Source organism: Diceros bicornis, chromosome 20 (genome assembly GCF_020826845.1).
Source record: "Diceros bicornis minor isolate mBicDic1 chromosome 20, mDicBic1.mat.cur, whole genome shotgun sequence".
NCBI classification, from domain to species: domain Eukaryota; kingdom Metazoa; phylum Chordata; class Mammalia; order Perissodactyla; family Rhinocerotidae; genus Diceros; species Diceros bicornis.
The window spans coordinates 8560634-8588619 of NC_080759.1; the positions used below are offsets into that span (position 1 = coordinate 8560634).

General features: G+C 39.6%; 1 long non-coding RNA gene across 1 annotated transcript; it reads right to left on the reverse strand.

Annotated features, from left to right (window-relative positions):
- Window positions 1-468: 468 nt before the first annotated feature.
- On the reverse strand, window positions 469-27986 carry LOC131418888 (uncharacterized). The gene is made up of 3 exons (XR_009223063.1): window positions 27872-27986; window positions 17054-17155; window positions 469-779 (listed from the first exon to the last, which is right to left on the reverse strand). It is a non-coding gene; the product is annotated as an uncharacterized LOC131418888 (long non-coding RNA).

Here is a 27986-nt window from a genome sequence, read left to right on the forward strand (position 1 = left end):
GCTAGGTTTTAGATCAAGCTGTGTCTGAGTCCAAAGCCCCTGATTTTAACTGTTAGTTTCCTATCTGATGGGTGTGTGAGTAGTTAGAGATTCCTTTAGGTAAGATCGGAGAGCAATATTTGAGGATGCTGCATAAGTGATAACCAGTGATGATCCTTTTTTGCTGTGTGGACCTGGGTCCTGGGGAAAACTGGGAATAGCACAGTGCCTTAGGACACACCGTCTTGACTTTTCCCACTTGCAGCAAGCGACCACCTGAACCTCCCTTCTGCTTGAGTGAGGCAGTGCCAGTGAAGGGGCCTGAGGGGGCTTTGAACATTTTGGGATTCCTCCAGCTACCACCTATTGATCAGCGGCTGCCAGAAGCTTTAATCCGATTAGCGTCTGTAAGACTGGTTTCCATGTCTGGCGCCTGACTCAGGTTCCAGAGCAGGGGGAATGGATGACATCACCCCTGCTGGCATCTGTGCTGGGTGGCTAATGAAATCACGTTACGGATTTGAGGACCATTAAAGTCAATGTTGATCCTTATTATTATTAAGAGTACTTGCAAATTTACTGCACCATGCGGCAGGCTCGAAAGCATCATTTTTCATAGGTGCATTCATTGCTCTGGATTTTAGTGCACAACTCCGTGGGATATGGAGAATGCTAGCAGCACAGAGAATCAATTCTGAAATCTGCAGGATGAAAGTGCATGTCGTTCTTTTGCTGGAGGGAGGAGAAGTTTCTGGGATTTTTCCATAATGAGGCATCATGATGACCTCGGATTGAAAAGCCTAAAATAAAACAAAACATGTTTGTCAAAGAAATATGAAGCACCACTGTTGCTATTAGCATCAGCAGTAGTATTTTTTGAAAGTTTAAGTGGTTAGTGTGTAAAAAGAGTGCTCAGTTCAGGTTACTAACAATTTACTGAGCATAGATACTAAAAGCTAATGCCTGAGATACACTATACTGAGGGGAAAGACCACACCCGTTTTGTTTATCAGTATATCTCCAGGGCCTAGCTAAAAGTCAGGCATACAGAAATTATTCTCTTTCTCTCCAAAAAAAATATATAAGTATATATGTATATATATATGCACACACACACATATATCCATGTTTAGTATACATACTATAAAGTGCATAGATCTTAACTGTACAACTCAATGAATTTATACACACATGGCAACACATACATGCACACCTGTGAAATATCACCCAAATTAAGACAGATAACATTTTCCATACCCTAGAGGGCTTTCTCTTGCCCCCTCATATTCCCCCAACAGAGATAACCACTATTTTGACTTCTATATCCACAGATTTGTTTTGCTATAACTAATATACTTCCTATAAGTTGAATTTATAAAATGGAGTCATACAATATGTTATCTTTTGCTCATCTTTATGTCTTTGAGATTTATCCACGTATCTGCATGTGAGTGTATAAAGTAGTTTGTTCTTTTTTATTGCTGTGTAATATTCCTTGCATAAATATGCCACCATTTATTTATTCTTCTATGATGGATATTTGAGTTGTTTCCAATTTTTGGCTATTTTATACATATATAATATATATATATTTAAAATAATATATATATATATATACACACACACACACACACATATTGAACAAAGCCATTGTGAACATTCTTGAACATCTTTTGTTGGGCTTTTCCACTTATTTTTTATTTTATTGAAGTAACATTGGTTTATAACATTATGTGAATTTCAGGTGTACATCATATTTCTGTTTCTTACAGATGGCGTTGTGTTCACCACCAAAGGTCTAGTTTCCATCCATTATTATACTTATGTGCCCCTTTACCCCATTTGCTCTCCCCCCTACCCTTTTCCCCTCTGGTAACTATCAGTCTGTTCTCCATATCAATGTGTTTGTTTTTTTATCTTCCACATATGAGTGAAATCATATAGTATTTGTCTTTGTCTGACTTACTTTGCTTAGCATAATACCCTCAAGGTCCAGCCATGTTGTTGCAAATGGCAAGATTTCATATTTTTCATGGCTGAGTAGTATTCCATTGTATATACCACATCTTCTTTATCCATTCATCTGTTGATGGGCACTTGGGTTGCTTCCAAGTCTTGGCTATTGTGAATAATGCTGCAGTGAACATAGGGATACATAAATCTTTTCAAATTAGTGTTTTCATGTTCTTTGGATAAATACCCAGAAATGGAATAGCTGGATCATATGATATTTCTTTTGTTTTTATTTTTTCTTTGAGGATGATTGCCCTGAGCTAACATCTGTTGCCAATCTTCCTGTTTTTTTTTCTTTTTTTCCCCAAAGCCCCAGTACATAGTTGTATATCCTAGTTATAGGTCCTTCTAGTTCTTCTATGTTTTTCTAGTTCTTCTTCTAGGATGCCACCTCAGCATGGCTTGATGAGCAGGGAGTAGGTCTACGCTCAGGATTTGAACAGGCGAACCCCAGGCTGCTGAAGTGGAACACACCAACTTTAACTGCTTTCCCAGCAGGCCAGCCCCTGGTATTTCTATTTTTAATTTTTTGAGAAACCTTCATACTGTTTTCCATAGTGGCTGCACCAGTTTGCATTCCTACTAGCAGTGTATGAGTTCCCTTTTCTCCACATCCTTTCCAAATGCTTATTTCTTGTCTTTTTAATAATAGCCAGTCTGACGGGTGTGAGATGGTATATCGTTGTGGGTTTTATTTGTCTTTCCCTAATATTTAGTAATGTTGTACATCTTTTCATGTGTCTGTTGGCCATCTGTATATCTTCTTTGGAAAAATGTCTGTTCATATCATCTGCCCATATTTTGATCAGGTTGTTTGTTTTTTTGTTGTTGAGTTGTATGTGTTCTTTATATATTTTGGAAATTAACCCCTTATCAGATATATGATTTGCAAATATTTTCTCCCAGTTTGTGGGTTGTCTTTTCACTTTGTTGATGGTTTCCTTTGCTGTGCAGAAGCTTTTTAGTTTGATGTAGCTGGAGGTATCACATTCTCTGAATTCAAAATATACTACAAAGCTATAGTATCAAAACAGCATGATACTGGGGGAAAAACCAATACACAGATCAGTGGAACAGAACTGAGAGCTCAGAAATAAACCCACACATCTAAGGACAGTTAAACTTCAGCAAAGGAGCCAAGAACATACAATGGAGAAAGGAAAGTCCCTTAAAACTGGACAGCCACATTCAAAAGAATGAAAGTAGACCATTATCTCACACCATACACAAAAATTAACTCAAAGTGGATTGAAGACGTGGATGTACGACCTGACACTGTAAAACTCCTAGAAGAAAACATAGGCAGTACCCTCTTTGAATCAGTCTTAGCAGTATCTTTTTGAATATTATGTCTCTACAGGCAAGGGAAGCAAAAGAAAGAATAAACAAATGGGACGCCACTCATTTCTCTTGAGCATATATGTAGAACTGGAACTTTGAAAATATTTTTGAATTTTCAGTTTGAAAAATACACATCTTTATTTGGCCATGGCCCACTCAGGCCTTACAAAAGACCCGTGGTCACCTAGCCCACATGTTCTCAGTGGAAAATAAAGCAGTGGTAGCAAAGAATTAAAGTAGGATATATATAAATCACTCATTATTTCCTTACTAAGATGACAATATGAGCTTAAATGTGGTTTTAAGGTATAAAACAATGCCAAAAAACTTTATAATCTAGTAATTTTATTACACCAAACTCAATATTATACTGCAAGTTATATAATGTAAATTCATAGTGAGCATGTTAATTCATTAAAAAAAGATTATGGAGAGCCTACTGTGTGCCAGGCACTGTTCTAGGCCTTGGGGCTGTAGTAGAGAATCCACAGATATGGAAAGGGCTCTGCCCTTATGAGATTTAAGTTTCAGTAGAGAAGACAGACAACAGACACCAAACAAATAAATATGTGCTATAAAACATATCACCAATGAAACATATAGTGTAAAGAAATTTTGGTAGGATTACAGATTCATCTGCTGTAGCAATAGATTTATGGATGATTTGTATTTGAACTGTATCTATACATAGCTTAAAGTGCAATTATTGGAAAATTAGAGGCTAAAAGTCCTATTCATGTGCATAGTAATAATAAAATAGTAATAATAATAGCTAACCATGTGGTCTAAGTGCTTTACACAGATGATCTCATTTAATCTTCCCAGTAGCCCCATGGTGAAGGTACTATTCTCCCCATTTTAATGGTGAAGAAACAAAAGTACAAGAGTTTGAATAACTTACCTAAAGTCTCACAGCTGGTGTGTGGTGATGTTGGGATGCAAACCAGAAAGTCTGACATTAGAGCTTGTGCTCAAATTATTACCCTAGTCTGTCCTCCAGATGGTCAAGTATACCTCACTATACACTGTAAGGTTACCCAAACGACACAGAGTAAACTCAATTAATAAAGATGTTACGCTAACGGTGATTTATAATGCAAAAGCAAAACTCGAATAGCAGTGGTTGGAAACCATGACCAATTGAAGACAGCATCAATGATATGTTATTCACAAATTGTCTTTCCTGAAAACCACTGAAATTCTGTCTTATATGCTCATGCTCAGTAAGTTTTGCAGTATTTCCAAAAGAGTAGCTGCCAGACTTCTTAACAAAATACTGAATTAAAGATTCAGTAAAGACCATTCACATGTTCAATTTAGAAACTACTGCTAACTCACCTAGTAGGTTATTAGTAAGTAACATTAGGTTGTAGGTAAAAAGAAAAACTAATGGAAAGTGTGTCACTTGCTGTCAGTATGAAAGGGAGACTTGCATATCTGGGTCTGTTCATGACAATTGCAGGGGTCCTCCAGAGGACTGACGTGTTCTTTGAGAATCACTGACCAAAGTGAAAGAAGACACACGAAGAACATTTCTAAGCAACATCCTGAGTGCTATGGCTAGTGGTGGAGGTTGGGGCTCACTGGGGCCTAATAAATAGCTCCCCTGTTTCCCTCTAGAGTTCGGAAGCAATTAAGAGATAATCAAGAAGTAAGACAGACAGAGATAAAAACATGACTGTTGTTACTGATTAAACTGGTAATGGAGAACTCTGGAATGAGACAGATTTGTGCACTCAGGCCTTTCCCAGTAGTGGCAGGGTATGCCGCTTATGGTACTGGGGAAGCAGGCAGAATATGTACTCTCTATGGGCAGTTTGCTCCCCTGAGCAGAGAAGGAGCAAGCCTACTCCAAGTTGCTCCATCCGCAATGGAGTAGAAAGGCCAGCCATGTTATGCTGTAACTGCCCCCACCTGGAAGGAAACATCAGGCTTGGGGAAGAAGCATTTCCTGCCCCTTTAAAATACATTTGGTGTATCTGCTATGGGGGTACAGAGAACAGGTGCACCTAACCAGGGACAGGAGAAAGCAGCCTCATGAAGATAACTTGTGCTGAGTCTTGTAGGAAAACGAGGAGCTACCTAGATGGAAGTTGGAAGGGAGGATACTTTAGACTAGGTTCAGCAAACTATAGCCTACGGGCCAAATCTGGCCCGTTGCCTGTATTTAGAAATAAGGACTTACTGGAACACAGCCACACTTATTCATTTACATATTATCTATGCATTTGTGCTCTAATGGCAGAGTTGAGTAGTTGTGACAGAGACCATATGGCCCACAAATCCTAAAATATTTACTGTTTGGCCCTTTACTGAAAAAGCTTGGCAACTTCTGCTTTAGGCCGAAGGTCATACTCGGGGGGATTGGGGGGTGAAAGAGGATGGTAGTGTGCTGGGGATGTGGGGCTGGGCACTGTCAGTGGTTTGATGATGGTGGGACCTGAAGCAGGAGGAGTGAGGAGGGAGTGCGAGGAGAAGGTAGAGCAATGAAAGATCCTCGCCTGTTCAGCAGGGCACTGCCGTAGCCAGCCATGATGAGAAGCCTGCAAAGAGTGACGGCACAGATGGACCTCTGGTTCTCTGGAACTTTACAGTCTTCTACAGAGAGCAGTGACGCAGGCAGACAGGTTAATTATATTAATTATATGCAGAGAAATGGACAAACATTTAACAAATAGAGCCTTTAAATTCATAAAGAATTCTCATATACAAGCCAAAATATACATGTATAAGAAGGAGCTGTGGCAGTACCATGTTTAGAAAGAATGAAACTGGTCATTTCTCTTCGAGTAGCTTGGGGAAGGGGTTCAAAGATGAGGCAAAACAGCCACAGCTGTGGAAAGGGAGTGGGAAGGGTGAATGAGGAGAGGGAATGTGTTTCAGGTACAGGGATGCAATTTAGAGTCAGAATGGGAAGACTGAATGAAGTGAACCTGAGCCTCTTTGCCCGGGAGATGTGGGGGGGTGTGGGCGGTGTGAGGAAGGGATGTGAGGATAGGGAGGAGCTCTATGCAGGGAGGGGACCTGGATCTTGGAATCAATCTTTGCTTTTTTAAATAAGATAGTCTCCTCCACCCCCCAGCTGTTAGAATTAAAAAATTATTAATGTATGAGCATTCCTCTCTGTCCCTAGATATTCTGCTTCTAAGGAAGATTACTTTCACTTTTTGGCTTCTGGGGTTTTAGTTATGCTGCTTAGGATAATAGATAGAAAAATGCTTAACTAGAAGGAAGAGGTGATCAGAATTGAGCAGAAATAGAAGAACCCATGGAGGGAGAGGCAGAGTGACTGGAGAATATACCCCAGCAGGTAGGGGAAGGATGGGGAAAAGACCACCGTCAGTTTCGTGGGCAGGGCTGAGGAAGAGAGGATTCGAGGAGTTTAGAGAGAGAAGGAAAGAGTCTTTGGAGCTCCAGCCATCTGTGGAAGGTAAATATGATGGTGGGGATGGCAAATTGAAGGTGTTTTGCTCTCAGTTATGAATTAGGTTCCATTTGATGTTTTTCAAGCCTCAATAAAGATTAAGGCTATTGTCACTTAATTCTTGGCTGCCAAACAGTTGTTTAAATATGACACTGAGCAGAGACTAGACCAAATGTGATTAATTCTTCTTCCTAAATAATACTTTTTTCATTTTTAGTTTTATTTGAGTGGCTTTATCAAGGTATAATTGACACATAATAAACTGCACATATTTAAAGTGTAAAATTTGTTGCATTTTGACATGTAGACACCTGTGAGACTATTACTATAATCAAGATGATGAACATATCCATCACTCCCAAAAGTTTTCCTGCATCCTTTTGTTAAGCGCCCTCCCATTGCGCTGTCTCCAGGCAAACATTGATCTGCTTTCTGTCATTATAAATTAGTTAGCACTTTCTAGAATTTTATGTAAATGAAATCATACAGTATCTATTCTTTTTTTGGGGGAGTTGCCTGGCTGCTTTCACTCAGAATAATTATTTTGAAATTTATTCATGTTTTTGCATGTATCAACAGTTCATTCCTTTTTACTGCTGAGTAGTATTCCATTGCATGGACATATCACAGATTATCTATTCATCTGTTGATGGATATTTGAATTTTTTCCAGTTTTTGGCTTTTGCAATAAAGCTGCTGTGAACATTCACGTACATGTCTTTGTATGGACATATGCTTTTTGTTCTCTTGGGCAAATACTTAGGAATATAATGGCTGGATCATATGGTAGGTATATGTCAATTTAAGAAACTGCTAAACTGTTTTCCAAAGCAATTGTACCATTATACATTCCCATCGTGAGTGTGTGAATGTTTCCGTTTCACATCCTCACTAACACTGGTATGCTCAGTCTTTCTAATTTTAGCTATTCAAATATGTATGTAGTGCCATCTCATTGTGGTTTTAATTTTTATTTCCCTAATGATTAATGATGTTGAATTTCTTTTCATATGCTTATTTGCTATCCATGTATCTTCTTTGGTGAAGTGTCTGTTCAAATCTTTTGCCCATTTTTTATTGGATTGCTTGTATTCTTATTGATTTTAAGAGTTCTGTATATATTCTGTATATATTTCTTGATACAAAATCTGGTAGATATTTGATTTGTAAGTATTTTCTTCCAGTCTGTGGTTTGTGTTTTAATTACCCTAACAGTCTTTCAAAAAGAAGATGTTTAATTTTGATGAAGTCCAATTTATTGATTTTTTTTCTTTTGTAGATTGCACTTTTGGGGTCATATCTAAGAAATCTTTGTCTAACCCAAGATCACAAAGATTTTTATCATATATTTTCTTCCAGGAGTTTTGTAGTTTTAGGTTTAGTTTCAAATACTTTTAGGTCTATGAACCATTCTGAGTTAATTATTGTATAAGCATGAAGAATGGGTTAAAGTTCTTCTTTTGCATATGGCTGCCTAATTTTTTCAGTGCCATTTGTTGAAAAGACTATTCTTTCTCCGTTGAATTGCCTTTGCACGTTTTTCACAAATGCATATATTTAAAAGTCCATCCTGAATTGTTTCTTCTGTTCCATTGATCTATTTGTCCATCTTGATACCAATACCATACTGTCTTGATTACTTTAGCTTTATAATAAGTCTTGAAATTAGGTGCTATTAGTCCTCCAATTTTGTTCTTTTTTTTATCAGAGTTATTTTTGACTATTCTGTTCTTTGCATTTTCATATGAATTTTAGAATCAGTTTGCTAACTTCTGGGATTTTGATTGGAATTGCATTGACTCTCTAGATCAATTTGGAGAAAATTAATATCTTAACATTATTGAGTCTTCCAACTCATGAATATGGTTTTTATTTAGGTCTTTTAAAATTGGTCTCAGCAATGTTTTGTTATTTTCAGTGCAGGTCTTGCACAATCTTTTGTCAGAGTTATTCCGAAGTGTTTCACTTTTTTTTGATGGTATTACAAATGGTACTTTTTTTTTTCAATTTATGATTCTTTGTTGCTAGTATATGGAAATATAATTGATTTTTGTGTATTGATCTTGAATCCTGTAATGCTGCTAAACTCACTTATTAGTTTTAGTAGCTTTTGTGTAGGTGAATAACTTTTAATGAGCAAGCTGAACAGGCACATGTCTGTAGGTGAAAGATAGCCTTCCTCAGCATTGGTCTGAAGCTTGTTTTTTTCTTTTTTTGGTGAGGAAGATCTGCCCTGAACTAACATCTGTTGCCAACCCACCTCTTTTTGCTGAGGAAGATTGGCCCTGGGCTAACATCCGTGCCCATCTTCCTCACCCCTATATGTGGGATGCCTGCCACAGCGTGGCTTGACAAGTAGTGCGTAGGTCCGCGCCCAGGATCTGAACTTGTGAACTCCGGGCCTCCAAAGTGGAGTGGGAGAACTTAATCACTGCACCACCGGGCTGGCCCCTGAAGCGTGCTTCTTAAGCTGGTCAAGGATGTGCTCCATGTGCTCTGAGAATGGCTCTGTGGTGCTTCTTCCAAAACAAAAGGTCTTTCGTGGAGAATTGGTTAGGGCAAAATCATAGTGAGTGATTACTCCCAGACAGGGGCTGAGGGGAGTGTGTTAAAGATGCCCTATGGTGGGCAAGAGTAATGAGAATTTGAATAAACATGAAAAGTATGTCTAAGGACACTTCTATCATACCAAATAAAGGTAAGTCTGCAGGAGATGGCATCACACCCTTGCAGATAGTTGTAGGAATAAGGTGAGGGAAAAGACTTCTGCATGACAGCAGTGTTTCTTCTTCCTCGTGAAAAGAACATTCTTCTGAACCAACCCTGAGAGAAAGGGCTGAAGTGGGAAGAGTGTTGGCTATCTCTCTGTGATAGTAAATATCTAGATGATATCTGGACAGTTTAGCCAAAGCATTGGAAGTTTATTTCAATTCCTGAATTATTGTTGTCATGTGAATAAGATGAATTGTTGGGGTGACTTTGACTGTTTTTAGCTCTTTATTTCATATCACAGAGGCACAGTTATTGTAAAATAAAAAACAGCAGGCTGTGGCAACCGATTGGTTATGGCAAAAGGATTAAAATGAGTCAAATAGAACTCCAGTATTTCTTGTATGGGAGCTCGCTGATATTGTCTGCAGTGAGAAGAAACACTGGCACGGGGAAGGAGAGGTACAGATAAGGCTTACATTCAGTTGACCTGGGCGTTCGGTTCAGTTAAGTAAGACTTGGTGGGACTGACCAAATGATTGATGTTCTACATCTGTTCTATAGAGTCCCTTTTTTCTAAGGAGATCCTTTGGGGGCACTCGGAGGGCAAAGATGATGGACAGGCCAAGTGGGTAGAGATCGAGACCCTCTGTCTTCCTCCATCCTACCCCTAACTTCTCCATTCAACCAGAGAACCTCTCCCTCCTTTTAGAAAAAAAAAATCTGTATTATGTGTTAGGATTCCACATCAGAAGTTGTTTTCTAAAGAACATTGTGTGTGTGTGTGTGTGTGTGCATTTGAAAACCACTAGACTAGATCAATGAAAGTGATCAAAGATGAATGCCTTCCTCAGAAACAAGGAGCAAAATGTCACACAGAGTTTGTGCTCTTTGCCAAAGTTGAAGGGCGTCGCTTCTTTTCTAGCCTGCTGTCCTGCTGAAGTGACAGGTTACTGATAGCCCAATATTAGGGTGGCCAAATATTGCATGGGACATACTTATGCTAAAAATTATTCGCTGTTTATCTGAAATTCAAATTTACCTGGATGTCCTATATTTTTATTTTCTAAATCTGTTAACCCTAATCAATGCATAATTCATAACAAAATGAGGATTGGATTCTCCAATATAAGGAGTTTGCTAAACATTGACCCAAAAATTCTCCCATCTTGCACATTAATCCTTTGGCCTGCCATGCACAGCCTTCCCAGCAGCCAGCAGTCCTTCCTTGCCGGAATGTGGAGAAGGGAGCCAGTGTTGTCAGCGCCTTTTTAGGTCAGAAGGGCCTCCCTCTCCCCCAGGACATACAAGACAAATTAGTCCAAATTCTGTCATTAAACCAATTTATCCAATTCTTGTTTTTTGTGCTTAAGTATCATTCCATCTTAGAAATTTCAAGTTGCAAGTTTTAATTAGAATATCAGTGATGTCTTGGAGTACTTCATCAACATCAAATAATTTTTCCTCAAAGAGATAATTTTAAAAATTATTTTTGTTGTCTTTGTCACTTTTTCTTTGCAAACCTCAGTTCATTTTGTATGTTATTTTGCCAAGCACTTGGTAAATGCTGCTAAAAGCAGCTTGCTCTGGTTCTGTATCCTTCTTTCCTTCTTTTATAAATGCCCATTAGAGATCTAAGCTTATCAGAGAATCTCTTAGGTAGCTGGATTGGCATTTTAGATGTTTTTTGCTTGTCTCTCTCATTAAAATCTCATCACAATAAATACTATTTTAAGAAAGCTTTCTAGATAGTAAAATTAAATGCATGTTCTGGATGATCCATTATGTGAATGGTTAATAGCAACTTTTAGGTATGTGTTAAGTACTGTATGTCTATCATCATTCAATTCTCATGACTCTTTGAGATAGGTGTTATATCTTTATTTTATAGAAGAGGAGACTTAGACACAGAGAGGCAAAGCAACTTGCCCAAGGTCACACAGCTGGAAATTTGTAGTACTAGGGCATGGACCCAAATCTTTATCTGATTTCAAAATTATTGCTTCTGGGTATTGTGTTATATTTTGCAAACAGAGTTTTGTTGGTCTGGCTTCAGTCAATTATGTGCAATAATAATCTGATAGAGGGACTGCCCATTTTACAGGTACTGCAATAACAAGAGAAATGGATTGTGTGCTTCCTGCATGGTGGGTGAGAGAGGACAGCTGAGCTCTCCCAGCAGATTTGTTCTTCCAATAGAAGTGGTTTTTTTTTTTTTCAGTAACTCTTATTCTTCACCTAGAAGAACTAGCCATCTATTTGGCTGCCATCCCATGTTCCAAATAATTAATTTAAAAAACAACATACAACAGAAGCCCAGCATCTAGTGAGAGAAAGGGGGGAACATATGTGTTTGTGTATTCATGATATTTCTTTCCCCTGCTGGGTTTGGTTCCTTTTGCTTGAGGATTTATTAAGCAGAAAGCTGGACGTTGGCATTCTTTCTTCTCCAGATCCCTCAACCTGGAACCTGGTTTCTAGCAATGTGTTAATTTTAGCACCATTTTAGTTCATTAAAATAATTGGTGAGTTCCTTGAGTTCATCACAATGAGAGTTTACCTATTTTTAACCGTCTAACACTTAATGTGATGGTGCTATTTTTACTTGCAAAATAATTCTTCATAAGTTATTTCTGAAAAATTTTTCCCATAAAGGAGGTGCATTTAACCATTTCTGATTCATAGTGGAGAGAAAGCCAAGTCTCCGGAGAAGTTAGATAATCCGTAAGGGGTTTCACAGAGCCCGGCCAAAGCTCCTGGCCTCAGCTGAATGTCAGGACCTGAGGCTGTCACCCTGTCCTTGACTGCAAAAATGCTTCACCCCACAGTGCCTGTAACTCTCAGCCCTGCATTCTACTTATAGCCAGTCCCCGACCTTTATAGCGTGAAGGACGTATTCCTCATGACTCAGGGCTGTGATTGGACTCCCGCCCTTGTCAGGATGTGCCCCCTCATCAAGAAGCTTGCTCAACTGTCGACTTGGTTTGCCTCTGCTTCTCTTATTCCCACTCTATTTTGGGATGGCTTAGTGAGCAATGTCTGGGAAAGGCATTTCCCAGGTGTCACCTCTCTCTTCTACTCACCAGCCCACAGTGTCAGAGCTCCTTGTTCTCTGGGGTGGTTTCTTTGACTCCTTCACCTTCTTTCTGCTGGAGTGGCTTCTTTGAAAGGCCTCTGGCTGCTTGCTAAGAGTGGTGAACAGGCTGAAAGGGAAGTGCTGCTTCCCAAAGTAGGAAGGAGAGTCTTATTGACGCTCTACCAGTGAATTGTCCTTCAGTTGATGTTGAAGGAGAATGAGAGACACTGTCTGTAGAGTCTAAGTTAACGTGAAATGCGATGTTTGGGAAGGGCAACACAGTATTTTAACTTGGGCTCTGTCCTGGGTCCTCTTCTCCACCTGCCCTCACATTTTGTCCTATGACTCAAAATGCCACCTCTGTGCAGTTGACCCCCAACCTCTCTTCCGAACTCTGCACGCTTATGTCCAGTTGCCTGCTGGATATCTCACTTCGATTTGTAAAAGGCAGATCTAATTAGCATGTTCAAAAAGACGCTTGACCTTCCTCTCCAAACCTGCTCTTCTCTCACTCTTCTTTCTTGGTAAATCTCCACTTCAGTCTTCCAGTTACTCAGGTCAGAAACCTGGGCCTCATATGTTACTCCCTTCTTTCTCTCACATTTCACATCCAATCAATCCTCAAATCCTGTCAGCAATACTGTCACCACTTTTCATCATCTCATGTCTATCATCCTAGCCCAAACTGCCCCATCTCTTTCCTAGATTATTGCCGTAGCTCCCTCCTTGCTTCTTGCCTCACTATGCTAAGTCTCTTCTCCACATACTAGCTGGGCTGATATTTTAAAAACATAGATTAGAGTCCTCTTCTGTTGAAAATCCTTCAATGATTTCTCATCTCACTTGCTATAAAATACATGATCTGCCCTCCCCCCCCATCTTTCATCTCATCTCCAGGCCCTCGCCACTCCCCTCCCCCCCAAAGCAGGCCAGCGACACAGGCCGTCTCACCTGGAAAGTGCAAGCACACGCTGCTGTTTCCTACATCTGCCTGGAACACTCTTGCCCTAGGGATCCACATGGCTCCCTCCCTCTTTTACCTCTCTGCTTATAGGAAAACCTAGATAAAATGCTACCCCCATCTGAGTGCAGGCCCTTTTTTGTTTTTGTTTACTGTGTATCCCCATTACCTGGCACGAGGTAGACAGACACTCAGTAAATATCTGCATTCAGTAAGTACAAATGAATTTGTTAGTTTCCAGGCAAGAAAAGAGTTTTGTTGTTGTTGTTTTTCCTTGAGTGTCTTTGATTTACTTCGAGGTTCCAATGCCACCTTGATTAGTATCTTCTATGATCACGGGAAGATCACATATCCCAATTTCTTCATCTGTAAAATTCAGGGTTGGACTAGGTAGTGTGTAAGGCAAGTTTTAGCTACCTTTTTCTGGTTTTCTAAATGTGGGATTTCTCCCAAGATCCAACAATAGCATACTGGGGATTGGGGTCTCTTCCGTGATCCTACATCTGTGTCTGAAGTGATGGAGACAGCCTCTTCTTCCACTCTTCTTATCCACTTTGTGAATCCTTCCTCCTTCTCACCATCAAGCATGTTATGTCCTTGTGCCATTATGACACACAGTGTTGCAGGAGCGGTTGTGAGATGTTTTGCCAAACGCCAGTTCACAGTAACAGATCATCAAAGTTTGTATATAATTTACATTAAAAAGTCAGAGTGGATGCAAGATTGTCTGTAAAATAACCTGACCACGCTCATCTACATTCTGCTATGCTTTCTTGAGTGGGAGAGAAATGGTGGGAATTGTGTGTAACCCAGTGAATGCCTTTGGGGAATGTCTTAGATGTGAATGTCTTTGTTTTTATGTGTAGTGGTGGAAAAACAAAAGGTTTAGAACCAGTGGTGTTGCAATGCTTGAGATATAGAGGCAAGAAATGTGGTCTTTGCCTTCGTAGAGTTTATGCTCTAGGTTAAAAGAAAGGACATATTTGTACTGTAAAAATGTGTGTAAGAACACAGGTTAGTATGTGTGAATGCCAGACATGCAGTGCAGTTTGCGCTAGAGCTTCAGGGTAGCATCCTTTATGGGCCAGATTGTTTGTGGAGATTGGTTCATAAGAGAAGGGAGATTTGAGCTGTGTCATGAGAGGTCTGTTCTCCCCTCAAGAAGCCAGTTCTATAAGTTGCTTTTCCTGAGGGTTGTGGTGATAACAGCTCGGTTAGCACTAAGTATCAGGTCTCTGCACTGTTTCTGGTGGTCCCCCTATACCCACACTCTTATAAATAAACTCCTTTTGAATTATCCTAGTTCAGGTGTGTCATCTGTTTCCTGTTGGGATCCTGACTGATACAGTCATATAACAAATTTTTCTTTAATGGGAACAGATGAGACCTCTAGATCATGACTATATTTTTTCAGTGATATGCAACCTTACAGAAAGATAAACTTGATATCTGCATCAAAGGAGAATGAATACCATTTCTAAATCCCCAACCTGCTGCTTCAAGTCCCTCGACTTAAGAATCCTGTTTGTCTTTGTTGATGCATGGGCTACCTTGGATGGATCAGGAATTCTTCCTTGGTATCCTAAATAAGTAAGCTGACAATATAATTTACTTTTCAAAGTGGAATACTTTTGAGAGGGCAAAGGTGCTCTATAAATAATTACTCAGGGATGATACGTATAAACCAGAAATGTTGGAGGCAAACATGACTGAATGGTCATTCTACAGATAAAGGGGTGTTATAATTGGCTTTCATTAATCTAAAACCACAATTTTACCCCAGAGAAAGTAAAGAGCACCCTTTCTGTTTGCTGGAGTGATCATTTTGGTAATCTTCAGGACCCTGTTCTGGGCTGCAGGGAAGACTCCTTTGTTGTCTATTGCAATCACTGAATGAAGAAGGCCAGCTTGGGGACTCAGGACCATTTGGATGATTGAAGATTCTCACCACTGGGCAGAGGCCAGGTGGCAATATGAGTAACATCTGGGCTTTTCCTAGCATTGCCCTTGATAGGGAGTCAAGGTCATGTGACACTCTTTGAGAGGTCTGTCTCTTAGTATCTTCAAATTCTATGTCATTGTGATCAAAAGAATTGAAGCATGGTCTGGCCCAGGGAGGAAAGTTATTCTAAGTCCGGCATACCCACAATAGATGAGAAGGATGCAGATTCTCAGAGAAGAAGGGCAAGAGCACTTCAATCATGACTAGTGTTGTGAGCAAAGGCCTGACAACAGGGTGCCAGCTGCTACACAAAGCAAATTAAAGACCTGAGCCATATCACCATTGCACTCATGTGTTTGCAGGGCTAGGCTTATTTAGAGGGATACATTTTCTTTATAAACTTTCATCAACTGAAAACGTGAAGAGATGCTTCAAAGCATCAGACCCCCCCAGTAGCCTGGTGTGTACGGGGAAGCTGATGCTTCTCATTGGGCTTTGTGCTGCTAGCTCAGGTGCAGTATTTGGGATTATCTAGCCAATTACTCTCTGGTACTCTGTCTGCTTCTCAAGGGATTTTCCTTTAGTCTCTCTAACAGAAACATTTTGTTTTCCTTGGAAGAACAGTTTGGTCACCCTTTGGGTAACCATCTCTTGTAATCTGTGCCAGAGTTTGTATTTATTTCCACAGCTTGAACATACCCTTTTCTCCTCATGTCTTAGTATTTGGTGTTCTTGCTGGTAATTTATGGAGAGCGCTTTGCATCGTGCTTTCCAGCCTGGTGATCATCATTTCTGTTTTTGAAAACAAAAGTGTTTCTTGTGGTGGAAAATTCTTCACATGCATTCATTCATTTGTGTATGTATATTTTAATCTCGTAAAAGAGCAGAGAAGTACTGTGGTTTGTTGGAAAACCTCTTCCAGGATTAAATGATATTCTTATAACATCAAATCAGAAGTTTATAGCATTTCGGGCCTATTTATTATTAATTATGACACAGATTGACACTTAGTTGAGTTGGAATTTCAAATATGCAACATAGCTAATGGTTAATTCCCTCAGTAATAAATTATGCCTACAACTCTAATAGCTGCCATAAGGTAAATAGCTGTGGTTGAGATATAGGCCTAGTGGCTTGGCTCTTCTTAAGTATGGCGGATTTACAGAAGGTAGGTAGGTGAATACATGCTTCCAATTCCATTATGCAATATTTGTGAGGTCTAACTGTAGAGATAATTTATGGAGGAGGACTAAAATGAACATGAACACCTATATATAATTTGGCATCTCTTTGGTTTTCTCTCAATTGCCACCTGCGGAATTCTTTTTTTTGACTCTCTTCTTAGATTTAGGTAGTTTTGCAGGCTGCCTTTATTTTTTTGTCAGTGCTTCTGGACCCTTCACTGAAATGCTCCTGCAGATGAACCTTTGGCTAGCTGCCTGCCCTTATCCAATAAAAGCATTAGTTTGCCTCCTTAAGCCTTCTAATTCACTCTAAAGTGGAGTTACAGCTTGTTGCTTCTTTCCTGGTCAGAATAACAAAGCCCCTGTGTGGTATCTCTCAGCTCAAATGAAAAGAGGAACTTAAAGAATATACTCTACAACTCACTCAGGAAGATCCTTCACTGATCTGGACACACTCCCTATGGTCATCCTTCATCTTCCACTTCACTAGATTCCGGAACTTGTGTGGTTTCTAGCAAAGAAATGGCTGTAGAGTTCAAAAGGAAGATCAGGAATTCATTAAAGTGGTGCTACAATAGAAAGAACCTTAATGTTCCATGTGAATAATCTCTGACCCACTTCATTTGTTCATTCATTAATTCATTAATTCCTAAAATATTTATAGAGTGCTTGCTAAGTACCAGACACTACTTGGTGCTAGAAAAATCGAGATGAATGACATTATCTTTTTTTTTTTTGCTGATGATATACTCATATACTCAGAAAACTTAGTAGGCTCTAGTAAAAATTTATAAGGATTAATACAATTTTTGTAAGTCACTGGATTCAATAATAATTAAAAATAAAAAAGATTATTTTCCTACACTTTATTTCTTGACTCCTAGAAATGGAAGTGGGAAAAGTATTTCATTCAAAATAGTGATATAAAATTACAAAATATTTTAAAAAATTACAAAATATTTAGAAATAAATTTAACAAGAAAAGTAAAGAACCTATATGAAGACACAGGAAATAAATCTGAACAAACAGAAGGACATACAACTGTCTTGGACGGGGAGACAGCATATCATAAAATGTCAAATCACCCAAAATGTTATATAAATTTAGTATAATTCCAGTAGACTCTCAAACCATTTTTAATTGGATAAAGATGTATCAAATTTCACATAGAGAAGTAAATGCCCAAGATATGGTAAGAAAGTATAAAAAAGAATAGTTAGGGGAAACTTTTCTTATTAGATATCAGTATACACAACAAAACCACTATATTAAAAACCAATATTGTATTGGCAAAGAATAAACAAATGAGTAATTTGTTTATTCTAAAATATAGAATCAAGAATATACCCCGGCATATATGAAAACTTATCATATGATAAAGGTGGTACTTCAATTCAGTAGGAAATAAATGATTTATTTAATAAATAGTACTGATATAACTGCTATCCTTCTAGAAAAAAAATTAAGTTGGACCCTATCACACAAATTATGCAAATATAAATTTCAGATGGCCTGAAGATTTCAGTAAACAATAAAATAACTAACATTAAAATAACTAACATTTTAGAAGAGAATCTAAGAGATTATATGCAATCAAGGAATAGGAGAGACCTTTATAACCAATTCAAGAAAACCTGACTCCATTATAGAAATCATTATAGATAATTTAAACATGTAAAAACCACAAACAAAGTCAGGAGAAATATGTAGATTTGGAAGGCATACAAAAACAAGCATAGCAAAGGATAATTATTTATAATATACAAGTAGAGTTAGGAATTAATGAGAAAAAACCAAATAACCTCCCCCCAACATTTGGTCAAAAATATGAATAGGTAACTCACAGGAGAGCAAAATCTAAAAGTCCAATTAATCAATAAAATGATGCTCAGGGCATCATTTAGCCCTGACTTAGCGGGTAAGTACGCACACTCCGCTGCTGGCGGCCCAGGTTCGGATCCCGGGCGCGCACCGATGCACCACTTCTCTGGCCATGCTGAGGCCGAGTCCCACATACAGCAACTAGAAGGATGTGCAACTATGACATGCAGCTATCTACTGGGGCTTTGGGGGGGGGGGCGGAAAAGGAGGAGGATTGGCAATAGATGTTAGCTCAGAGCTGGTCTTCCTCACACACACACACACAAAAACAGAAAACAAAACAAAACGAAACAAAAAAGATGCTCAAATTTACTAGTGATCAGAGAAAAGAAAATTAAGGCAATAACACTGAGGTGTCATATTATACACTTCAGATTGAGAAAAATTAAGAGGAGAAATAATACCTATTGCAGCAAAGTAGGCAGGGAGGAGGAGTTTCTCATACTCTACTGATGGAAATGTGAATTGATACAGTCTTTTTGGAAACATCTTGGTAGCATCTCTGAAAATTAAAAAACAATATATCTATGTGTACCTTGTAAACCATCCGTCCAAGTACTGGGAATCCTATAGATACAATAGCATCAACATATAGGTAAAAGAACGTTTGTTGCAGCATTGTTTATATTGCGATGAACAAAAGAAAACAGAAGACAAATTGAATGGACGTCAAAAGGGAAATGTTGAATTCATAATGATGTGTCTCCACTGTGAAATATTACCCAGCTATTAAAAACAGTTAGAGCTAACCGGGTTGATTTTGGGAGGGACTGCTATAAAGTATGGAATAGGAAGAACAAGATTCAGAGAGATATACATAATATGGGAAGTTTGGAGTAAGTAGTAAGGATGAGGATGGGAGGTGTGGAAGAGAAGAGGCAGGCAAGGGAGAATATAATGCACTAAGACAATCCACGGTGTGTGGGTGTGTGTGTGGGTGTGTGTGTGTTTGTAGGTATATGTCTAGAAGAAATTGGAAAAAAGGTAGAATTTGAGCTACATAAACTGACTTGTAGGTACTTTGGAATTCAAGGGTTTGGAGATGGAGTGGGTTCCACATGAGGACAAGGAACAAGATGTGGCTACAGTCCAGGATGACTAAAGGGAAGCAGAAGTGAAAGCCCTTGGATCCCAGGAGGTGAAGAAAGGCTCTGAGGTTCATGATCTGTGTGGATGTGTTAGAAGCTGCTCGGGGGGTAGAAGGCCTGACTCGAGAGTCAGCATTGAGACTGTGAGTCAGATAGAGGGGAAGCACAGGTTTTGAGGGGCCTGAAGCTTATACAGCTCTTCAAGAGAATTGAAATCATGAATACTACATTAGGTATAAAAGAACATTTATTTAAAATTAGAAAAGAATCGTAACCAATAACAAATTGAAAAAGTTGACTAATACCACAAATATCAAAATTACGTTGTTTGGCCACATAATCTTTGATTGCCACTTCATATGACAACAATTTTGTAATATCTTTTTCTTAGAATTGAAAGGTAACTCAGTTTTTCTTATAGTATGGTTGATTGAAGTTTTAAAAAAAGTATTGATAGTTTAGAAAAGTATTTTTTTCAGTGTCACAACTTGGTAGGTTCATATCACATAAATTTTTAGGATTGTTATCAAATTTGGAAAAGTCTCCATCAAGGAGAAAATTTCTGTTTGGATGAGGTATTGATGAAATCTGAATTCTTGGCAGATCTGATGATTAGAAGAATTTTCCATAGATTAGCTCCTAGTTTGTATATTTCAAACCAGGTTTCCTCTTGACTACCCAACACAGTCCTGGTACTGGGCCCTGAAGTACATGTTCATATTGGATGCAATCTCTTTCCCTGTTCCTCTGTGCCACTCGGGCCGTCAGAGTGCTCCTGGAAGTCACTGCTCTGCCAGGACACTATCAATCACATAACTAACACAGGAGTGTCTGAGAACCTCCTAAATACATTTTACTTTCCTACTAAACCAAATGAAACATATCTTCAACTCAACTTCCTCTTAGTTGGATCCCCCACATGCTTTTGGCGTGTCTAATGCCATCTAATACAGAGGGGAAATTGGAGTAGAGAGAGACAGCAATCTCAGACATTTTGGTTAAAATAGCTTATTTTTGCAAGTTTTACAAAAACCTCTGACCATGTTGTTAGGTCCCCACCCAGCACCTTGGAACTTAAGCTTCATTAGTTTACTATTATTTTATGTTCCTTCTTTTATGGGCAATCTGCTTGGTGTCCTACTGGATAGAATATTAAGCTCATTGTAAGTCTCTGTGTGTGTTTGTTTATAGCGTTTCTTATTTTCTCACAAATTTTTTGTCACACTACAGCATAGGTTCAAATAAGTCGGTCTTGCTTTTCTGGCTTCAAATCATTTTTTTTAAACCCTGGAATCCCAATACAGGAACATTAAACACTACAACTGCAGTAATTTTAGAGTCAATGTCCTGAAAATGAGAAATTCCAATGAAATGATGTACTGCACAACATTGTTTCCAGCCCCCTGCACCACCACTGAAGCTTTGCATACATTTTCCTCCTTCATTTTCATATATATTATATTTACCATCAATCTTGTGGCAAGTTGCAGAGCAGGGAGATTGGGTGACATGGTTCTCTGACGGGGAGATCAATCCATAAATGATCCTTTCCTGCTCAGGGTGGAAAAACTTGAGAACACAGCATTGCTACTCATGGTTCTCTTTTTTAACTCCAGTAGGAACTTTAGTCCCGGTAACAGTAGCAAAACAGTCAGCTGAAGGTCTGAAGAGAAAAACTAATCAAGAAGGAAGAAGAAAAAACACAAGAAGTGATTGTGTGGTCACTTCGAGACAATTTTTGATGAGTTTGAATATAAATGCAAGAATCCCAGAAATGTCAAAAGAAGGCCTTGGATAAAGCACTCAAAGCCTGATTTATCTGTGGGGAAAATGTTTTTATTTATTAAGGGCCTATTTTTTAATTTTTCATGCTCCTTATAAGGTTTTTGTCCCCTGCACATGAGGATTTAGTTCAACTAGTTTTGGAATATTTCCAATTTTGAAGTTGGAAAGCTTATGCTTCAGACCCAGGCTTTTCTCTTCTGATCCTCCTTTCCAAGAGACGTCATCGTATCTCTGTCCAAACACCGCACTACCCAGAAGAGAAGCGTGTGTCCATGGGTGTCTGTGTGTGTGTTTAAGCCCACTCTTATCAAACTTTGGAGTAGAATTCATTGCAAATACACACACATGGTTTCGACATTACTGGTTTAACCACATTGCAATTGCAATAATGAAAAGCAGAATGGGCAGAAGCCCAGGGGCTCTGGGTGTGTTTTCCAGAATGGATTACAAAAATTGGTGGGAAAGAAATAGCTTCATGTACAGAGAAGAGTTTGGAAATAAGGGCTTCGAGAGCTTTCTGGGAAGAAATGTAAACCAAATGGAGGAACCCAAAATTAACAATGATGATAAAAGGAAAGAAGTGGCTGTTTCTTAGAAGCAGTAGGGGGAACGGGTCAATTCTCTATTACCTAGTTGTCAAGATAACAGTGTGGGAGGAAGGGTGGTGCAGTGTAAACATCAGATTTGGGGCTGTGAGGTCCAAGTTAAGGTACTTCTCCAGATGTGCTTGGCTCTACCCTCTGGGCCCTGGCCACTTGCTCAATGGAGAACACTTGGCCACCACCTTTCCCTATCTCTTAGCACTGTCAGCTGTCCCAGCCTTCCCAGGTGAGGCCCCGCCTGTGCATGGCTCCACTATGTTCACTGGGCAGGAACTGCAGCAACTCCACCCCTTGACTTTCTACCATGTCTAGGCTCAGAAGAATCATTGGAAAGTGGCATGGGATCTGACTATCTCAGTGGCTGACTGGAGAGGTTGGGTGGCACCAAGACACCCAGAAGTTTATGAGAGTTAACACACTCAGAAGAGTAGAGGGGTTCTTTGACCAGTGAGAGACAAGAAACAGAAAGGATGTGGCAGATAAATTCTGCTCCCTGTCTCTGCCAGTGGATTATTCTGAGATGCAAGAGTTCCACATGGCCTCTCTGGAGATGGCCTGCATAAAGAAGAAACCAGCTGTATTTTCTTGTGAGGCTATGGTCAGCTCAGTAACAGACTACCTTATATTTGGTTCCTTCTTTTCCTACCTCCTTTCAGGAACTATGGAGATTGTTGATGATTTTAAATATTGTGCCATTAATTTAGGAATGAGACATCTATATGGTAGTTTAAAATGAACACCATAGAGAATAATCAGATTGGTTATAAATAGTTTTAATTTGAGGCAAAAGATTACTGTGAATTTTTAAGCCACTACATTGTACAATAATTGATATAATTTGCTTATGAAACACTTGAATGTATTCACTTACAAGGCAAACGATAAAAACCTTTTGTAATTAATTTATTAAGCATTTGGAACTTGGTAGAGGCACAAACAAAATGGTTTACTTTTCTCTAATTACTACTATCAAATATATGCTATTGAATCTCCTTACATTAGTCTACTGCTGCGTTACAAATGACCAAAAACTTAGCTTAAAACTACACTCATGTATTATATCATAGTTTCTGTAGGTCAGAAGTCAGGCATGGTCCAAGTGGGGTGTCTGCTTAGGATCTTTTGCTCAAGGAGTTGGCTAACTAGGGATCATGAAAGAGCCCACTTTCAAGTTCATTCAGGCTGTTGGCAGGACAATTTTGTGGTTGTAGGACTTTGAGGTTCCAGTTCCTTGGCGGTCAGCCGGGGACTGCTGTCATCTCCTAGAGGCTGCTGTGGTTCTTTGCCAGGGGCCTTCTTACAGGCCTTCCACAGGCCCTTTCACAACATCGCAGCTGGCAACAGGATCCTTTGAATCCTCATCACGCTTCAAATTTGAGTTGTTTAAATCTATTGGGTGGGTACAAGCAACACCATTCAAATCCATCTACCTGCTGCAGTATTCACTTGACCCGTGGGAAACTCATACAAACCAGTGCGAGAGTAGACTATCCCATGGTTCCCCATTTTTTTGGGTTTCCCATCTCTTTGGAATTAATTATCTTCTCTTGATGCTAAAACAGGTATTGAAGCCCAATTGGTAAGTCTACTGCATAAACAGATTTCCAACTGGGAAATGAGATTACAATCCACTCTTTTTTGCTAGCACTCGCAATCCTGGTGAATGGTTCTATTATTGGGTTCTAAAAGTGGGTGAATGGAGGAGGAGTGCCCCTGTGTTAGTCCAGGTCTTCAGAGAAGAAGATGCCAAGATGGGATTAGATGTGCAAGGAATATATAGGGGGAAATGCTTGTAAGAGGATGGGGGAAGGAGCTGGAGAAGGCTTGGAGAGCCCCAAAACTGTGATGCTGGTCTGACCTCTGTGAAGGAGACAAGGAAGAAAGGAAGGAATGTCTTAGACTTCAGTGCAGTTCTAAGAAAGTTCCATCAATGCTCTCAAGAACAGGCCTGCCTTAGTATCCCTGCTGTGGAAATACTCAGGAAATACTCAGGCGTGCTCAGCTATTGGTCTGGGAGCAGCGAATGGGAAGCCTGATCTTGGCTCAACTGTGATGGTAGATTCCAGCGTGCAGCAGCTGGGGCAGTTGGTTATGCTCCCTGCAGTAGGAAATCTGAGAGGTGCATTTTCATGGCCTCTCCAAACACAATTGTAGTGCTCTTCCCTTAGTTCAGTCCAATGACTCGTGATTACAAAGATTCTCCTTAAGTCTTCTGCATCCCACACTTGTCTGCATGTATAAGCTGGAGAGAGGTGATGGGGCTGGCAGGGGGAGCTGGGCCAGTTCAGTCCTCTCTCCTAAGAGGCTGCCTCCTCCCCTCACTTTCTGTCTTTCTTCAGGATGTGGTATCTTGATGGTTCTTTATCACTCACAAAATTTCTAGTGTGCTCTTGTTTCTTTCGTTCTTTTTTTCTTTAAAAATATCTCTTCCAGTATAAAAGAGATATATTTTCTTTAAAGAAAAATAGGAAAATACCAAAAAGTAGAAACTAAAAAATTATACAGCAACCTACAATCCTGAAACAACAAAAAATAATATTTTAAGTACTTCCTGTCAGGCTTTTTTTTCCCTATAAGATTTTGTATTCTGCTTCCCCTCTCTCTAACACTGTGACATAAACTTTTAAATTTTCTTAAAAAAATAACTTTTTGGTGATTATAAAAGTAATACTGGCTAGATGTAGTACATTTGGTAATATGAACTTTGATTCCACAGTCGAGTGATAACTGCTATTAATATTGTATTTCCTTCTAAAAATGTATATAAACAAGCCTAAGGTAATTCTACTTACATTATTTTGCATCTATTCTTTTTAATTAACATATTATGAGCATGTTCTCATGTTACTGACTAATCTTAAAGGTGCAATTTAAATAATTGCATAATTTTCTATAGTATGGATTGTCCAATTGTATATTTAGATGTCTAATTTTTTACCACGATAAATAACTTTGTGACATGCATATTTCTCCACTTTTCTTATTATTTTCTTAGGGTAGATGCCTGGAATTAGGGTTACTTAGTCAGAGGTAATATATAGTTTGAAGGATTTTGATAAGTATGTTGCCAAACTGCTTTCCAATATTGTACTAGTTTACAGTCCCACCACAGTGAAGGAGATGATTTTCTCTTCTTAACCTCCCCTCCTTATCTTGGTCTCAACTCACCGGTGGCCTCTCTATGTATCCCACTTTATCAGTGTGAGCATATCCTGAGTTTGTTTTGAGGGAGGTGGTTTTCAGTGAGAAGGGATGAGATTTAACTTCTCATACCATCTTCAGCGTCACCTCTAGCAATTGCCTTTGGTATTTCTTTAATTCACTTTCTCATCCCTGAATTTAGAAGCTACCAAGAAGCGCATCAATTTTCCTTTGCATGTGTAGAGCATAGAGGCTTGAACACACCTGTGTCTAGTTTGCTCTAATCATAGGATATTTTTCGGATTTTGTTACTTTTCATTTTTCTGTTTTTTTCCAGGAGGAATCTTTTTCTATCTTGTTCTTCATCAATAACCCTTGGCAACTGACTTGTTTGACGACTGGTTCTGACACAGCATTTAAAGTGACAGTATCCCTTCTAATAAACTGGAAAATTGAACAGAAAATTAACTGACTTCATTACGTTTGTAGTTGCAAAATGTCTGGCTAGGATTACAGGTTTAGTCTTTGACTACGGAGTAGAATTTTCCCTTCTGAGAAACTAGCTGATGTATTGCCCAAGCTTTGGCTTCATTGGCATCTGCTCTAACCAACAGGAAGCACTAGCTTGCCTGGAAAAGACTTAGGGACACATTCATGGTTTTCTGTGAGATTTGGGCCTATACCTGGAATTTCCAGACTTGGGTCAGTGAATCATGGTAGGGGTGACAGTGGAAGCTCTTGTGATGAGGAGACAGACTTCGTGTGCAACAGCCTAATTCAACCTCCACTGAAGTCTGATGCCCACCGAGACAGGCACATGGGTTCTCTCAGTCTATCCAGGCCACGTAGCCAGAGCTCTTGAGTCGGGACCCAACTTCTCTGTGATGTGAAGTTTTTTGTTTTTTCACAAGCCTTCATATGTCTCCACGAGGCATAAGAGAAAATAGTTTGGAGATTTTAATCTCAAATTTGCTATTAGTCTGATACTTGAAGCAGAGAATGCATTACACTGCATTATGATGAGCAGTGTAACACTTCAATTCTTTATAACTGAGGCCACAGATCTCATTTTGGGAGGCAGAGTCATTTTGCCCATGGTTGTAGTCATGTGAATCTCACACACAGTGGCTAGCCCAGAAAGGACCATGGCAGGGATGGGCGCTTCTCCAGGACCACCTCCTCTGATATTCTATGGGATGGGCTCTTATCCCCACCTGTTCTCTTGTGAACACAAGACCTACTCAGACATGGTCATATCCATGTTGACATAAGAATATGTTCAAATAAGTAATCTGTATTTTGGAGATTTAATTAATTCCACAAAACACCTATCCTCTGCTCCTTGCACCACGGCTTTCCACGAGTTAAATATGTTAAGAAGACCTTGCATCTGTGACATGACTGTAGTGTCATCTGGGAAAAACTTATAGGACCCAGATAGAATATACTCTCTTTTGCTTACCTCAACCAGACTGGAGAAGAAGAAGGTGAAAGGGAACTTCTTTCTTTTGTCCAAAGAACAAGGGTATATTTGAACCTATTGTGTGCTAAGTCAGAGGTAAGGGAAAAGGATTACGGCAAGGAACAGAAGCCCTGAGTCAAGGTTCTTAGATCTTCTACTCCTGTTTTGAGTCTACTCCCTGCACAAGTCAATACGGGCAAAGCGATGGGAGGGTTAAACCAAACCCTCCTAAGGGGTTAGGATTCTAAGGGCCCAGAGAATCCTAGCAATGTAAGGGCCAATAAGGAATATTTAGTTTCAATTGTTTCAAGACTGAAACAATTATTATTTTCAATTTTCTTCTCCTCTCCCCTCTCCTTTTTCCTAGTAAATGCAGGTTAAAACTCACTTCAAAATCACCTGAATAAACACCAGTGTTATGGCCTCTGGTGAAACAAGCCTGTGGGTAGCTAGATTGTGATTAGAAACAAAATGAGTTTAATAGGATGGAAAAAAGAAAAAGTTGAAATTTGGAATGGCACAAAATCTGGAACAGAGTGTAACGCTCTGGTGGATATCAGACTGGATAATACAGAAAAGAGGACAGAGAGAAAGAAAATTTTTTAAAAATAAATTAATTGCAGCCACATACAGATCCTTCAGCAAAATTAGAAGCAGGCTGAAGCAAGACCGCATAACACAACTCTAAATTAATAGACTATATTCTACTTAATGGCTATGCAAGCCAGGGAAGCAATACAATGATGAGTCATTTAAAATGAAGTATTTTTGATTTTCAGAGTCAAGATGGCGGCGTAGGCAGACTCGGAACTCACCTCCTCCCGTGGACACAGCCAATTTACAACTACTCGTGGAAAAATTACCCCTGAGACAGAACTGAAAACTGGATGAGAGGAACTCCTGCAACAACGGACAATCCTAACTGAGGTGGAAGAGGCAGAAACTCCCTTCTGGAGAGGAAAAACGCCGCCTTCACAAGCCGCCAGCGTTACGGCCGCCGGGAGCAGCGCACAGGTACGCAGCCTCCCTGGAGACGCCGGGCCCTGAGCCGGGGAGCGCCCCCGCTGTGGGCATTTTGTGGACCCAGCACAATCGAGACCAGCGGCATAATATCTGACTGTGCCTGCTGCTAAAACACTGGGGAGCACCCCCAGAAAACCCGGTTCACAAAGAAACTAAAACTGGCTCTTAAAGGGCCCGCGCGCAAACTCACCCGTTTCAGGAAGCACCCTAAAATCACCAGAAAGAAAGGCGTACAGTGCTTTGGTGACAAGAGACTCACCTAATAGGCCCTGAGTGCATCTCGGTGAGGGGTGAGACCTCTCCAGGGACTGGGACATTGGCGGTGGCCATTGTTGTGGCCTGGTGTGGGCGTGCTGACACAGATGCCATTGGAG